Source organism: Chelonoidis abingdonii, chromosome 4 (genome assembly GCF_003597395.2).
Source record: "Chelonoidis abingdonii isolate Lonesome George chromosome 4, CheloAbing_2.0, whole genome shotgun sequence".
Taxonomy (NCBI): Eukaryota; Metazoa; Chordata; order Testudines; family Testudinidae; genus Chelonoidis; species Chelonoidis abingdonii.
Window position 1 is genome coordinate 12,483,098 of NC_133772.1, and position 14,868 is coordinate 12,497,965.

General features: G+C 47.5%; 1 protein-coding gene across 1 annotated transcript in view; it reads left to right on the top strand.

The window, feature by feature from the left end:
• The first annotated feature begins 1,414 nt into the window (after positions 1–1,414).
• The window catches only part of PLXNA2 (plexin A2), a 321,397-nt gene continuing 307,943 nt past the window's right edge, over positions 1,415–14,868 (top strand). The window contains exon 1 of the mRNA XM_032794137.2: positions 1,415–1,676. The gene's annotated coding sequence lies outside the window, so the exon portion shown is untranslated. The remainder of the gene's footprint in view (positions 1,677–14,868) is intronic.

Here is a 14,868-nt window from a genome sequence, read left to right on the forward strand (position 1 = left end):
CTTATAGTAAGCTGGGGCCCAGACAGCGTAATTACACCAATCACACCTGAAGTGGTGTATGAGGAGTAAAAGGAGATCTCCCAGGTAGGAGGTTCCAAGACCTGTGAGCCTAGATTTCCAAGTGTTCAGCCCACGCAACTGGAGTTAGACTTTTTAACAGTGCTCAGTTAATATAGGAGGACAGAATAGGGGATACAGAACCTGGGGATTTCCTTGCAGTGAGAGTGAGTTGTGGACTGTGGAAGCTGGGGTGCTTTGTCTGCGTTTGGTGTCCCCATCTGTTGGTTAATAATTCTTTGCACTTACCTTGTTCTTTGTGGCCTAAGAATCTCAAAGTGCTTTACAAAGGCTAGTTATTATGCCTTATGTCAATTCTGTGAGGTTCCCTCCTTGTCATATACAGGGAAATCGAGGCATAGAAGACACGAATCTTTAGTGTGTTTGCCTTTCCTTCGTTCTAGCAGCATAAAACGAATAATAAAATGCCCAAGTTCACCTAGTGAGTCAATGGCCTAGGTCAGACGAGACCCCAGGAGTCAAGATTGTCAGCCCCTTTCTATGATTGCTGGACTACATTCCCTTATTAACTCCCTAGCTGCTACCTGCATCTCAGAGCTGATAGCCTGCAGTAGATAGGAAGGTTATAGATACATAACTGTGCTTGCAAGAGCGTTCAAGGGATTGGCAAGGGGTTATGGAGCCTGTTCACTGGCCTGCATCAAATGAGGGCAGGAGATGCTGACCCTACCAGGCGGGTATCCTAACCAGCTGTGTGGGTGAGTTAAGATAAAATGTAAAAGCACCTTCAGCTCCCTGGAATAACACCTGCCACATTAGGGGGGCAAGGTCTGAAACGCGGGCACTGGCAGGCGGAGGTGAGCCAGGCAGGCTGTGGGGTGTCTGTGCCAGCTTCAGTTTCTGGTGCCTTTTAATGCTCTTTACAAACCCCAGCGCCTGGGGCTGCCGCGACTTCTCTGGAGTCGCTCGCTGGGGTGGGGACGGAGGTTCTCGGCAGCGCCGGGCTGGCTGCCGCGGGTGGGTCCCAGGCTGCCGCGGGTGGGTGTCTCTCAGCACAGGGCCGAATTCCCAGCCCCGCTTTCTCCTCGCTGTCCCCGCGGGGCGGCCCGGGGCTCGGCCGGGGAAGGGTTAAGCCCAGGCACTGTATGTTAATGAGCTCCATGGTAATACAGAGAGGCAGGCTTTAGCAGCCAGCCAGCCAGCCAGCCAGCCTGCTGCTGATGGGGGATGAGCTTCCAGTGCCAGGCAGGAGCCCACAGTGCCTGGGAAATTCGGCTGGTAGAAAGAGGGAGAGGGGGACACAGCTCCCCGCAGGAGGGGAGCGGGGAAGGGCGGGCTGCCGGGGTGGCTCATGCCAGAGGGGGGCGAGGCGAGGTGAGGCGGGGGCTCGGTGGGCAAAGGCGAGGAATAAGGATAGTTCCAACACAGCAGTAACCAGGCAGCCAGCCGCACCGGGGTGCAGAGCAATGACTGCCTGAAGCAGCGGATCCCGGGAAGAGCAAGGAGCCTCCAGGAATACAGATCAAGAGCTGGGCACTTGCTGTGGATGTTAATGCAGCGGGGGGCCGGGTGGATCGCCTCTGCCTAACTCCGACAGGGCGCAGGGGGGAGGCTTCCCGCCCCCCAAGGAGACGGACAGGAGCGGACCTTGAGGTTTGGTAAGTCATCAAGCAGGGGCTGGCAAACGGGGGGCTTGTGCCTTGAACCTTCGCCTGCCCCCTTTTATTCTGCATGCACCTCTGAGGTGCAAGAGTCCCCCCTGTGTCATTTGATACAATCACACAATACAGATGGATAGGAGGGACTGAGGGAGATCCCCCCTCCATGGCCCCCCACAGAGGATCCCAGCCACTTGTTTTGTGGACAGGGCTGTGTGTAACGTATGCCTGCGGACGGGCTCCAGCCCCATGTGTTGCTGCGTGGCTTAGGATGGAAGCGTTCGTGACATGTTTGTCTTTCCAGACAGAGCACTTGGGAACCTGCACCTCTGGAGGGGAGTGTGTGTGGAGGCAGCATCCTGACATGCTTCCTCGGCCACTGGAAATAAAGATACATCAAGAGAGCCCTTTGGTCCCCCGCTCCGTTTTAGGATCCTCATTATTTTTTCTTAGTTTAGCTATTTTATAAATGTATTTTATTCCTCCTTGAATCTCAGCGGCTTCATTTTTCTCCCAGGCAGTCAGGATCTGGGGGGAGGAAGTGCAACAGAGGAGATTGGCAACGTTTTGTTTGCCTTTGACAAGGAGATACTTTTTTATTATTTTTATTTTTTAAGCGCTCGTGAATACCAAAAAGCGTTCCCATGAAAACTCCCAAATGCTGCAAAATCTCTCGTGGAAGCCGGGTGGGCAGGGGGGTTAGAAGTGAATCAGTCTGTGCTTTCTCCAGAGAAATCCGAGGTTCTGTCTGTGTTCCTCAGTCCCATCAAACCCTGAATTGTTTGGCTGGCCCGTGTGTGATTGCAAGGGAGGCTTGTCTCTAGACACAGGACATCTACGCACACTGGCCTGTCGACTTTGTGCCCCCAGTGTAATAGCCCAATGCCAACCAGCCTTTCTTCTGTGCGAGCCGCGTCGATACTTTCCGTGGCTGGGGCGAAGAGGTTGTTAATAATTCTGTGTTCCGAGCAATGTCACAGGCGAGCATTAAGGGAGGGGGTTTAGTTAGTGATGGGTGGGCAATTGTGCGTGTGATCGGTAGTGTTAGCAGGGGAAGATGCTGCAAAATCCCATTGCTAAGGGGTTTCCCCCATTATTTGTCTAGCTTCTTGACATTTCAGTGGCGAAATGAGTCGGTTTGATAGCTCGGAGCTGAGTTCTGAGAGATGGACTCTGCTGTTCTGCGCTGGACGGCCCCCTTGATACCCATGTCTCTGAAAGTTAAGTCAAATGACCTACTTCTGCAGCGGAAAGCCTGCTGCCTCAAAGAGAGTCTGTGCCCTCCTCAGAACAGAGGGGTCTGGGGTGTTTGAAAAAAAACACACAGAGATTTTAGCCCTTTTTATAAAATAATTTACCTCCGCTGCTGTCCTTGGCCAATTTCCCATTCACTCCGAGTGCAACAGCATAGTTAAGAGCGGTTCAGGGAGCCGAACGAAATAGCTTTGATTTTGGAAAAACGGTTCAACTAGAGTAACTAAAACGTACAGTTTCTCTTGTGAAATGGCTTGTATAGCAAAATACAGCACTTCACTCAACGCGCCTAACCACCTCTGCTGTGCTCGTTGTAGGAAGATAAAGTAACCCAATTTACTCTTCACTGCCGTTATATCTTTATTGGAGGTAATTATTTGTGGAGTTTCCCCCTGGCTTATAACAAGTTTGTGCAGTGGGAACAGGTAACAGATGCTGTTTAGAATCCGCACAGAATCCGCAAACATGATAGGAACAGCTTCTCCCGGTGCTTTTCATCACACCCTGTGTTACTCGTCCTGTTAACCCTCAGCTCTCCCCTGCTCCTCAGCAGAACAACCTGAACTTGCCTCCAATGCGGTTAGACTGCCAGGAGGAAAAAACCCATAGATTCTGACCACTGTACGCCTGGGTATATGTGACAGTGGAGAAGAGATGACTTCAGCTGTCCTGCTCTTTAACTCTCTCCAGCAAATCGCATTGATATGTGACAAACTGGCTTGCAAAGCAGCTAAATGGAAATGACATTGGGAGTCTGTTTGTGGGGTGTCTCAGGAAGCCATGTGACTCGCATGCAGTGCATGAGGGTTCCCATTGACTGGCCCCTTAGGGCTTCAGCGCTTCCAGGCCTGCCAGCTGTGGAAACTCTGCAGCTGAAGCCTGGAGCAAGTCGTGAAGGAATGACCCAATGGCTTGGGTGGATTTTAGCACTGGTGTTCTCAGGTGACAGGTGAATCTTTCCACTGGGGCTGCTTGGGAGATAAGGGCTGCGCACTGCAGGGTACGTGTGGAGAGAAGATTCTAGGGGGAAATGCTAGGCCTGCTTTTTGGTGCCAATATGATGCATGCCAAAGGTTACCAGGTCTTCTTGAAGCATCTTTGTTCTGGGAGGCCTGGTATAGCCGGTAAAAGTAAAATCCATCCCAGGCAGGAAAATGCATATCCACACCCATGCTTCAGTCCAAATGCTGCACTGATCAAGCTGTTTTAATTGGCCCTGTGCAGCTCAAACAATAACAATGTACCTGGGTAGTGGCGGAGAATGTCTCCTCTTCTCATACTTGTTCTAGTGAACCCTTTCTATGGGGAGCAGCAAACTCCTTGCCCGTCCACCCTGCTCTCATTCCAGCCCTGGGGCTTTTGTTTTTTTTTTTAAACACATGAAAAATTTGCTTCCTTCCTCTCTCTGGAATTCTTAAGGGCGGGGGAGGGAAATTGACAGTGACGAGCCTGTGGTGCTCCTGAGACGGGCCCTTTCACATTTCTAAACACTCTGATTATTCAGCTAATCTTTATTTCATGGGCCTGTTACAAGAAACACACAAACGGGGGGGAGGGGGGAAGAAAGTGGAAGGCTGTGAGATGTTTAAAATACACAAGAAAGGGGAGCTGGCAGCAATATAATTGTTCTTATGCCGGTGCTATGAAATATTTATGGGTCTAAGTCGTGGCAAGATTTTCTCCCTGCTTTGCCCCTGCCCACCCGCCACCCCAGCCCTTCTCAACTGCTTCCCTGTAGTAAAATAATCATTTCAAATCAGGTGCAAGGGGCCTGATGGCTGTTTCTAGCCTATCTCCCTCCATACCCAGCTGTCTCCTGGTGGAGTCACACACAGCTGTCTGTACACATCGCTTGGGGGGCACAATGTACTTCTGTCCATCACTACCAATGAGAGAGCCAGGGACTGCTAGCCAAGCTACCCAAATCATAAAGAGACCAGAGCATTGTGTTACAGTCTGTTAACTAGAAATAATTTCAAATCATCCCTTTGAGCTGCTTGCATTTTATAGTTGTAGTCCACTTCCCCTTTGGGCATTCTGCTATTAATTCATTAGATCTGAATTTTCTAATTTTTTCCCTCCCTCCCTTCTCCCCTACCCCATCTCTCTCTGTCTCTCCTGTAATTCAAACTGTGATGAATGGACAAAAATCCCTCAAGGAAAACATTTTTTCACTTACTTACAAAGATTTCATGGCTAATTAGAGTAAATGTGGTTTTTAGAGTGTTAATCTCTTAACCAGCTTGGCTAGGAGGACAACAAAGGACAAGAGGGGAAGTTGGGGGAAGGTACTATTAAGTTTTTTTCCTAAGGTTTGGCCACAGTCTTGATGACTGGATCCCTGGTGCCTTTATGATTATGGCCAAGAGCATTCTGCACATGACCTGAGTATGTCCACTTACTCCTTGGCTTCTTGGATCCATGCATATTCCCTCTTCTGCCCTCTTTGCCTCCATACGATTTAACCTCAGGTGTCTGCAAGACTAAAAGGCATTTTGGGCTGAGGCAGTGGAAATTTCTTTGTCTGTGAAGAGTAGTTTGTTAGAAAGCTTCAAGGATATAGAAGAGAAACTGGGAACACAAGAAGAATCCAGGAAATGTATTGGCCTGGGAAGGTGGAGGCTACTGCTGCCTAAAAGGATTTTATATTCATATTCTTTCTCTGTAGCTAAAGGAAAAATGTATATTTATTGGGGTGTTTTGAAGAGAAGAGCATGTGGCAGTGATGCTGTCCCCAAGCATTCTGCTGCGCTAGCCTGTAGCAAGGCTGCTGCTGCATTCTAAACCCTTATACCGAGGTAGGCAACCTATGGCACTCGGCACGCGAGCTGATTTTCAGTGGCACTCACACTGCCTGGGTCCTGGCCACCGGTCCAGGGGACTCTGCATTTTAATTTAATTTTAAATGAAGCTTCTTAAACATTTTAAAAAAATCTTATTTACTTTTACATACAACAATAGTTTAGTTATATATTATAGACTTATAGAAAGAGACCTCCTAAAAACATTAAAATGTATCACTGGCACACGAAACCTTTAAATTAGAGTGAATAAATAACCTTCTAAAAGGTTGCCGACCCCTGCTTGCTTACACCAACCCAGTTTTGTTCCAGAATTGGGAATCAGGTTCGTTTAGGAATCATATCTATGGTAGAAGGCTGAATTGAGCACATCAAAGTTATGTCACTTGTGACTTGAGCCTTGTTCTCAAATCCAGGCTTCTGGGGGTTAAAAACCCGCTGTAAAAAGCCACCTTGCTTTTGCTTTGCAAAGGGATTTTATTGTTGGTTTAGTTCTGGGTTATTTTTAAAAGACCTTTATCTAACAAACTGAGAATGAAAGTTATGCTCTCCCGCTCCATCATTTCACTCTTGTTTCTACTCGTCTCCTCCCCTCCCTACACCAGGATTCATCGTTTAAATCCACCTTTGGCCTAAGCAGTTTGGGAACCACTCAGGCCAAACAGCAGTAACAATTCATGAGCTAGTCAAAGTAATGCATCCCCAGGCTGGGCTGTGAGGCTGAGTGGACTGAGTTTTCTACGACACAGTTGTTGCTCGAAGAGCGAATGAGACTGGGTTGTGGGCCCCCTGAAATACCATCTCACTCCACGAGAGGGGCCTTCCTGCAGTTCTGGCTAAAAGGTACTAAAGAGCTGCTTTTGTGGGAGTTTAAAAAAGGAGGGGGGGCAGCAAGCTGTCACCAAATTTAACTTGGGAAGGCACTAAAACCGGCCATCTCATCGCTTGAGTGCCGCTGGTCCCTTATGGTAAAAGGAGACATTGAGATGAGCAGCACTTCTGAAAATTTGACCCACCATTTTGCTGAGACCTGCCTGTTACTGGAAACAGCACTTTTGTGGGAGGCAGGAAGACTTTAATGTGTTCAAAAATTCCCAGATAAATCAGACTGGCTGTAGCTGATGGTTTCCCCCCCACCCCATATACATTCATCCAACCCCCACCCCCTTTATCCAGGAGACAGGTGCTCTTGGAATCTCCTTAGCATGGTTTGTCTTTCTGCCTCCCCTGCTGTGGCCTGGATTCAGTGGCGAGATGTTCTCAGATGGTGGTAAAATTGCTCTGGCAAGACTTGCAAATAAATAAATAAAAGTAAGATGAAATAAGCGAGCATACCATATGTCAGTGATGTATCTCTCTAATCTAATCTTCCGCTGTGTGTTCTCTGTTGGGTCTTTTCTCTGAGTTATAATCCAACCTTGTGCTTCAGTTGGGTTGAGAAATATCATTAGCCTAACTTTGCTGGCTAAATGGTGATTCTGGCTGCTCCACGGCATGGTACATGCCAGAGACGGGGTGCTGAAAAAAAGTGGCCTTCCTTGTTCTGATCTGATATATCCCTTCTCATATTTCTCGGTATAATCTTTGCTTCTTGTTGGGTGAAATTGAAGAGGGGGGAGAGGGGATGAAAAGCGAGATAAATGTATCATGTTATGAAAGTTTAATCCTGCTTTGCCTTGGCTAAAATTACATTCAGAGCAGGGGATAAAAGGCATCAGAGTCACATTATATAAAAAATAAAAAAAGTCCAGATCATCTTAAAAGGAAGAGTGATAGTGAGCCAGGCTGAGTCCTGTCAGCCAAGCCCTCCATCCTGCCCGATGCAGATGTAGACTGTTCCACTGCAACGGGAAAGCAAATGAGGTATTTTCTCTAGTCCCTTGTCTGAAGAGCATCAGCAATCTACAGAGGAGATTAAAGGCCACTCAGGTGAATATGCCCATTTTGTTGTAGCAGGAATAAAGGGAGCAGCTTGCAGTCTGTGCAGGAATAGCCAAACCATTGGGTTTATCCCAGCATAGTGTGAAATGCCATTATACGTGTGTGTTCACCATTCCTCAGCTGGATGGAATTGGAGTTACACAGCTATATGTCATAGGCTCTTCGGTGCCAAGAGCTTAATGGAGGTTCTCCTTGAGCTGAAGGAATAATGTCCTGTGCCTTTGGGATGTGAGTTCTATCCCCACTGTCTCTGTGACATTCCAAGTGGATTTTGTGTGAAGAGTAGTGCTAGGTGGCTGGCCATCTTGATTTTAACAGAGCTCATCCTGTGTTTACAAGGCACGGAAAGGTTTGATGGTGGGGCTCCAAGCATGATACCCTGGAGGACAATGTTAAAGCAATGATTTGCCTTAGACATTGTAAACAATTTTTGGCATTTCTCTCATCCTTTTTATCCAATACTAAAGTGCTTTACGTGTATTAAGCTTCTCCTCCACAGTTGTAGGAGACAGGTAAATTCTATCTCTGGTTTGCCCATCAGGAAACTGAGGTGGTTTTCTCACGGTAAGGCATTGCTAGAGCCGAGAATAGAACTCGAGAGTTATCCTGCTCTACACAAGCGCACTACCTTAGCAGTGTATTAGTAAAAGGTTTGATGTACAAACACATCACTCAGTAACACATGGTCAGTCACCAAATGAGAGATCTCTGCCTGGAAATTAAAAATCCTGCCTGTGGCATGTCCCCATCCTACCCGCTTGTTTCTATGTTGGTTTCACACACAGGGTGGCCTGTGGTATTAGGATGCCTTAAAAATGTTGCCCTAAAGAACAGGCCCATTTGTGGAGCAGCCTCTTGTCTACCTTGGGGTCTCCTCGAGAATTGCAGTGAGTGCATTGGAGATCAATGGGAGTTCCAAGCTCTCCAGAGATCCTGACTACTCCTGCCAGCTCCCCTGGCCTCCCACCCATCGCTGTGCATTCTAAGCTGCCTAGAGCCCGGGTGGCTTGCAGTACTGGGTTTTAGCCCCAAAATCCAAATTGTTCTGAAATGAAGGGTCTTCAGAACCAGGAGGGTTGGAGGTGGGGCCCAGCACCCCAAGCTGCATGGTTGCCTGTGGCAGTCTAGGGCTTCTGTGGAAGAGCGGGAGGCTGAGAAGTAGCATTAGAGAGGGAAGGATAGGCAGACTCCTAACAGTCTGAGGGGGCTATACTGGCTTATGGACCAGAGGTATGGAAGCACTGCCAGAAGATCCTGGGGCCTCCCTTGCCTGACAGGAGCTGGCTGGAAGTGGCTCTACTGTGTTAATGTGAGCACAGCCTCCCCAGCAGACCCAGAATGTGTCTCACAGCCCTTCCTTTGCTTTGAAGTGACTTCCCCACAGTGCAAAAGTGAAAGGTGACGTCTGGGTAAATATTACGTTGACCTCTCACCTCACCCTCCTGCTGCTGCTGCTCCTTTCTTATGGCTCATGAATGAAACAACCAGATGCTCTGGGAGTGAGCTGCAGAGGGAGAGGCAGGAGTTGCTCCAGCCAGAGGCTCACACATTAAGCCTCCAAGGGATGGTGGAGCAGGGCAAGTGGAGGTCCGCTCCAAACTGTGAGCGAGACAACAGTTGTTTCAGCACCGAAAGCTAAACAGGAAAGGAAAGTCTCCTTCCTCGCGGCCTGGTGAGCTTGTGCATCCCCATCCTCTATTAGTGAGTGTTAAGAGAAACATTTGCTCAGACCTGGAGTACTGCTGTTTTGCTGGTGAGGTGAGAGCCAGCCAGCACTTCACAACTGTCTCCCAGATGGTTAAATGAAGCTAATGCCAGTTCTACATGTAAACATTTGATGGTATAGTCATGACAGCTGGGTGGGGTTTCTTACGGCATTTCTATACTCACAGAAGTCCTAGCATAGATACAATCATACCAGCATTTTTTGTCAGTTTAGCTTATTTTGTTCAGGGAACTAGTGTAAGCTATACCTGCAATAGCTCTAGTTTGCCAGCATAAGCTGAGTCTACACTAGGAAGTTTTGCCAATACAGACTTTTTCTAGTGTGGACTAGGCCTAAGGGTTTGATCTTATAAAACTTTCAGTGTTGGCTGTTCGGAAAGTCTGTCACTTTGTGAGTTTCCCCCCCCCCCACCACCACATTTGTAGAACAAATGCAGGCTCAATGCTAGGAGCAGCCTACTGGTTACAAGTCAGTACATCCCGTCCAGAGCTCATAAGGGTCAGCATGTGTGGCTTGAGCTTATGGGGATGATGTTCTTTTAGCAGGCTGGAGTGAGCCTTGGTGTGGTGCAGTGCCTGGCTTCTGAGCACCCTGGGCAGCAGGTTAGTGAGCACATCCAGCCTTGGACCCCTCAGAGTGACCCGAAAGTGCTATTGACGAGCTCCAAATGGATGCATGAGGGCTGCCAGCATGACAAACACCAGGGACTGAACTCGAGACCTCCAGAGATGAAACCTTGAGCCAAAGAGTTAGGCTCCGCAGCTGTGGCTGTGACAGCCTCATGGATCTGCACAGAAGAGAAAGTGTAAAACGCACTGCCCAGTAGGTTAAAGATGCATGTACAAACCCCACACCACTTGAGGAAGGGCTTTTTTAGCCTTCATTTTTCCAGGACAGACCTTGGAGGGGAGGCAGGCTAATGGTCCAGGGAGAGACTACTCTCCATATGCATCATGGGGAGCTAGAGGAAACAGCTTATTATAGTTTTCAGATCCTGACTGGCAATTACCACCATTTGGAAACAGCAATTTTAATTCATTCAGCAGCAGCTACTGATCAGTGTCAAGCTACAGAGCTCTGACTGCCCTTTACCTTGTGTCAGGAAGTCCAGTAATGCTGGAGAAAACAGGAAGTCTCTCAGGCAGTGCGTCAGTGATTACTCACTCGCTCTTCTACATGAGGAGACTTTCAAGAAAGTGGATCTACCTTGATTTATTCCAAAAGCTGCTATCAGGACCCAATTCAGCTTGGATCAAGTCACCTATGTTCTATCCAGGCTTGCTGAGTTCGGGAACAAATGTTTGTAAGAGATTTCTCCAAATGCATGAGTCATTGCAGGTTTTGATCTAGGTATACTCACGTGTCATCAGAATGTAGCTTGATATGCATTGCAGTAGCTGCCTTTGGCTTTGGGACAACATGCAGCAACACATAAGCTAGACTGAAGGTAGCAGCTCCATGGCTCAGGTCTTTGGTTCCCATGGTAAGAGTCCTATGTAATCCAGCCCTACAAGGATGCCAGTATCTAACAGGAAGATGGCAGGAGAGGCCTGGTCTAGACACAAACTTGTACCAGTTTAACTAGAGAGCTTTGTTTTAAAACCGAGTGTAGCGGTCTTGTGAATAAGATACTGTGTCTGCAATCTGGGACTGCAATCAGGTCAAGTAAGGAGTTGTCACCACATGCCCTGCCCTGAATGTCTTTGTTCAAGGTAGATTTCTTACTAGTCTTTGTTCTTTCTGCCATGGCTGATGTTCTTTCAATCAGGGCCTCCTATGAAAGTACCAGGGGGCTGCCCTCCCTTACCTTCCTAGGTGAAAGATCTTTGCCTAAGGAAATATCCATAACTCTTAATACACACCACATTCATCATGCATGACTATTAATGGTCAGTGAGTTTTCCAGTGCCATGTTACATAACACCTTTTAGATACAGATTATAACACTAATGAGTTGGGATATATCGAATTGGTCAGGCCAGCTGAAACTCATTGCCTTGTACTAATGAGCCCCTTGCCCTCTGGCACTGGGATTCTCTTAAGGTTACAGATATTAAATCCAGTTAACTTATGTTGTGTATGAAGCATTGCCAACCTTAAGCACTCAGAAATAATGGGTATGGCTCCTCAAAGTTTTTTTGAGATTGGCTTAAAAATGAGGTTTTTAAAAGACTGGGTTCTGAGCCTGTGGTATTGAACTTTACCAGCCTGTCTCTGTAATCATGAGGCTAGAAACCTACTTTTAAAAAGAAGGAAAGCCAAGATTCTCATGACTCCGGGAGCTGGGAATTTAAAAAAACCATCCAGGGTACAATCTGGGCTGTTAAACAGCTGTCCCCTCAATTCTTTAGCTTAGGATGCCTTTTACACTGCTTTTCTGTGAGAACATCCACTCCTGGTCTGTTCATGCAGCCTTCAGCATGCAAAATCACTCCCAGCTATGTTACATGAATGCTCTGGCCAGCCACTCATGAATTTACATACAGGGCGACTCCTGCAAATTCTTAGTCCCAGCCATTAAATGCAAAAAGATTTTGTGTCTCAGCAGTCTGTACTAGCTGAAAAACCTTCCAGCCAGGATCACCGCTCTCCCAGTTCAATGATGATGCTTTTTTTTGTTTTTTGAATGTTGTAACTGCCATGAGTAGAGATGGAGGGGGAGAGGTGATTTGGAGGCCCTTCTGTCTCTCACACCTCTCTCCCCTCTTTGAGGATTAACCCCCGCTGGGATGCAGGTGACAAGCAGTCTCGGTGCCGTAAGCTCTGAATTTAAATTTATTATTCACTCCTTCCCCCTGCTGCAGAATGGCTGCTTAAACAAGAGATAGTCTTTTAGCACCTGACTGGGTGTTTGGTCTCTCTTTAGTTTCTGAGAAACTTGTTTGGGCCTGCTTTTCTTAAACTTGGAGTACATTACAGCAATGCTACAGAGTAGAATCTTATAACTTCACATACAAAGTTGGTACACGTGTTTTACTGGGACAGTAATGTTCAGCAGATTATGACATTTCAAATGATACCTCACAAGACACATTTTGTATAAAATTTATCTGTCTTGTAAAAGTGGTGAACCTAATGGTATAGACTGTTAAATTGTGTCTCAAGATAAAGTCATGAGCATTTGCAGCACTGTTAAAATTGTTAAACGAAATCACTTCACTGGACTCCAAGGCTCCCTGCTTTCTAAAGAATACTACAAAAGCAGCACTAGGCACAGCACCTGTAGCATTTTGGCTGCTTTTATAAGGTATCACAGTCAGTAAATATGATTTAGATGAATCAAGTACTTTTGTTCTTGGAGACTGGATAGATCTGCTGGAATTAGCAGGATAGAGAGAGATGGAAAGCTGTCTCTAACGCATGCAGCTGCCAAATACCCCAAAAGGCACAACAGCAACAGTGCAGGATGGAGCATCGACCTCATACTCAAATTTCCTGCATTTTGCTGGTTTGTCACAGCCATTAATGTTATTTAAACATACTTTTTTGCCAGTGAATTTCCTCTATTTTTAATAGAAGCTTTAAAAAGTGGGGGAGGATGGGGAGACTGTATTCATAATAAGTTTTAAAACCACTTTATTACACATTGATAATTTCATGAGCAGCCATCCCTGACAGAGCTGGACCTGGAGTTAGAAACTGAGCATGTCTGGTCTGTTGGACACTTGGGATAAAGTCTACTACAATCTTTGTATTACAGCATCATGCTGGCATGATGTTATAACCAGGCCCAGCTCCAGGCACCAGTGCAGCCTGGGCGGCCAACAGAAAGGGGCGGGATGTCCGGCTTCTCGGTGGCAATTTGGCAGCGGGTCCCTCAGTCCCTCTCGGAGGAAAGGACCTGCCACCAAATTGCTGCCGAAAAATAGGGTGGCGATAGAGCTACTGCCAAAGTGCTGCTGCGGCCAGGGCCGGCTCTAGCCACTTCGCTGCCCCAAACACGGCGGCACGCTGTGGGCGGCGCTCTGCTGCTCGCCGGTCCTGTGGCTCCGGTCGACCTCCCGCAGGCATCCCTGCGAATGCTCCACTGGAGCCGCGGGACCAGCGGACCTTCCACAGGCACACCTGCGGGAGGTCCACCGGAGCTGCGGGATCAGCGGACCCTTCACAGGCTTGCCTGCAGGAGGTCCACCGGAGCCGCCTGCCGCCTGCCCGGCAATCAGCAGAGCTCCTCCCGTGGCATGCCGCCCCAAGCACGCGCTTGGCGCGCTGGGGCCTGGAGCTGGCCCTGGCTGTGGCTTTTTATTTTTTTTTATTTTTGGCCACTTGGGGCAGCAAAAACGCTGGAGCCAGCCCTGGTTATAACATGGTCAACTCTCCCCATTGTAACATCCAATCTCAAATTCTCACTCCAGTTAGGATGGAGGACCCAAAATAACCTCACCCTGATTATTCAGGAAGGGAGACCTCAGTAAGCTCACCTATCCTATAGGTGTCTCAGTCATCTGGCTTTGTGAGGAGACATGTGCAAGTGGATGGTATGGGCTCTTAGGTTATCGAAGTGCACAAAGATATGAAGAGCCACTAACTTGTTGAGTTACAGGGACACAGACATCATCTTTCTCTCCAGCACCCAAACACTATATAATCCATTTCTCCTGAAGTTTTGAATTTCTCTTTCAAAAGCACTGCTATCAACGGGTTAGAAACAGGGACGAGGAGTCAAAACTTCTGGGTTCCATTCTTTGGTCTCCCAGTGTGAGACTTTGGTCAAGACACAAGTGCCAGAGTTTTCATCAGGGCTCAGGACACAAATGTAGGGCCTGATTTTTGGAAAGAGTTAGGCAGGGTGGGTGCTGAGCATTTGCCAAAATCTGGCTGTTGTCTATGTACCTCGATGGGAACTGAGCTCATTTCAAAACCTGGCCCCAGCTGTGGGGGCAGAACAGTTGGCAACCTGATCCTGAATTCACTTGACAATCTGGCTCTTTGTGGTGCTTCTGTTTTTCTGTCTATGAAATGGGTTTGATATTTGTCTACCTTGCAGGTGTAATTCACTTTGGGACCCTTTTATGAAAGATGTAATTCACTTTGGGACCCTTTTATGAAAGATGATACAGCTGAGGGCAGGGGATGGTAGAGAACTTGCACTGTCAATAATCCTTTAGCTGGACTGTGGTGCAGCAGCAAAAGTTCCATTACAGAATTTTTCTCTTATCGACCATTTATCGATACCTAACCTTAGAACTTTCTACCACTATTGCTGTATTAACTCCAGCAGAGACAATGAGATCTTCTCTGACCAATGGGCTGTGTTCTATTTTGTTTAGGCTGGTAGACATAGAGCCTTGGAGAGCAGGGTCTATGCTAAGTGCTTGTGCAGTAGCAGTTGGTCTGTGCAAGCTTTAAATTCACATAGCAACGACGTAGAGTCTGCAAGCACTTTTGAGCTCAGCTGAAGAAAGGATTTGGAGCCCTTATTTGCTTGTCTGCTCAGGATGTAATAATGTTCTGATGCAAGGTCTTGGGT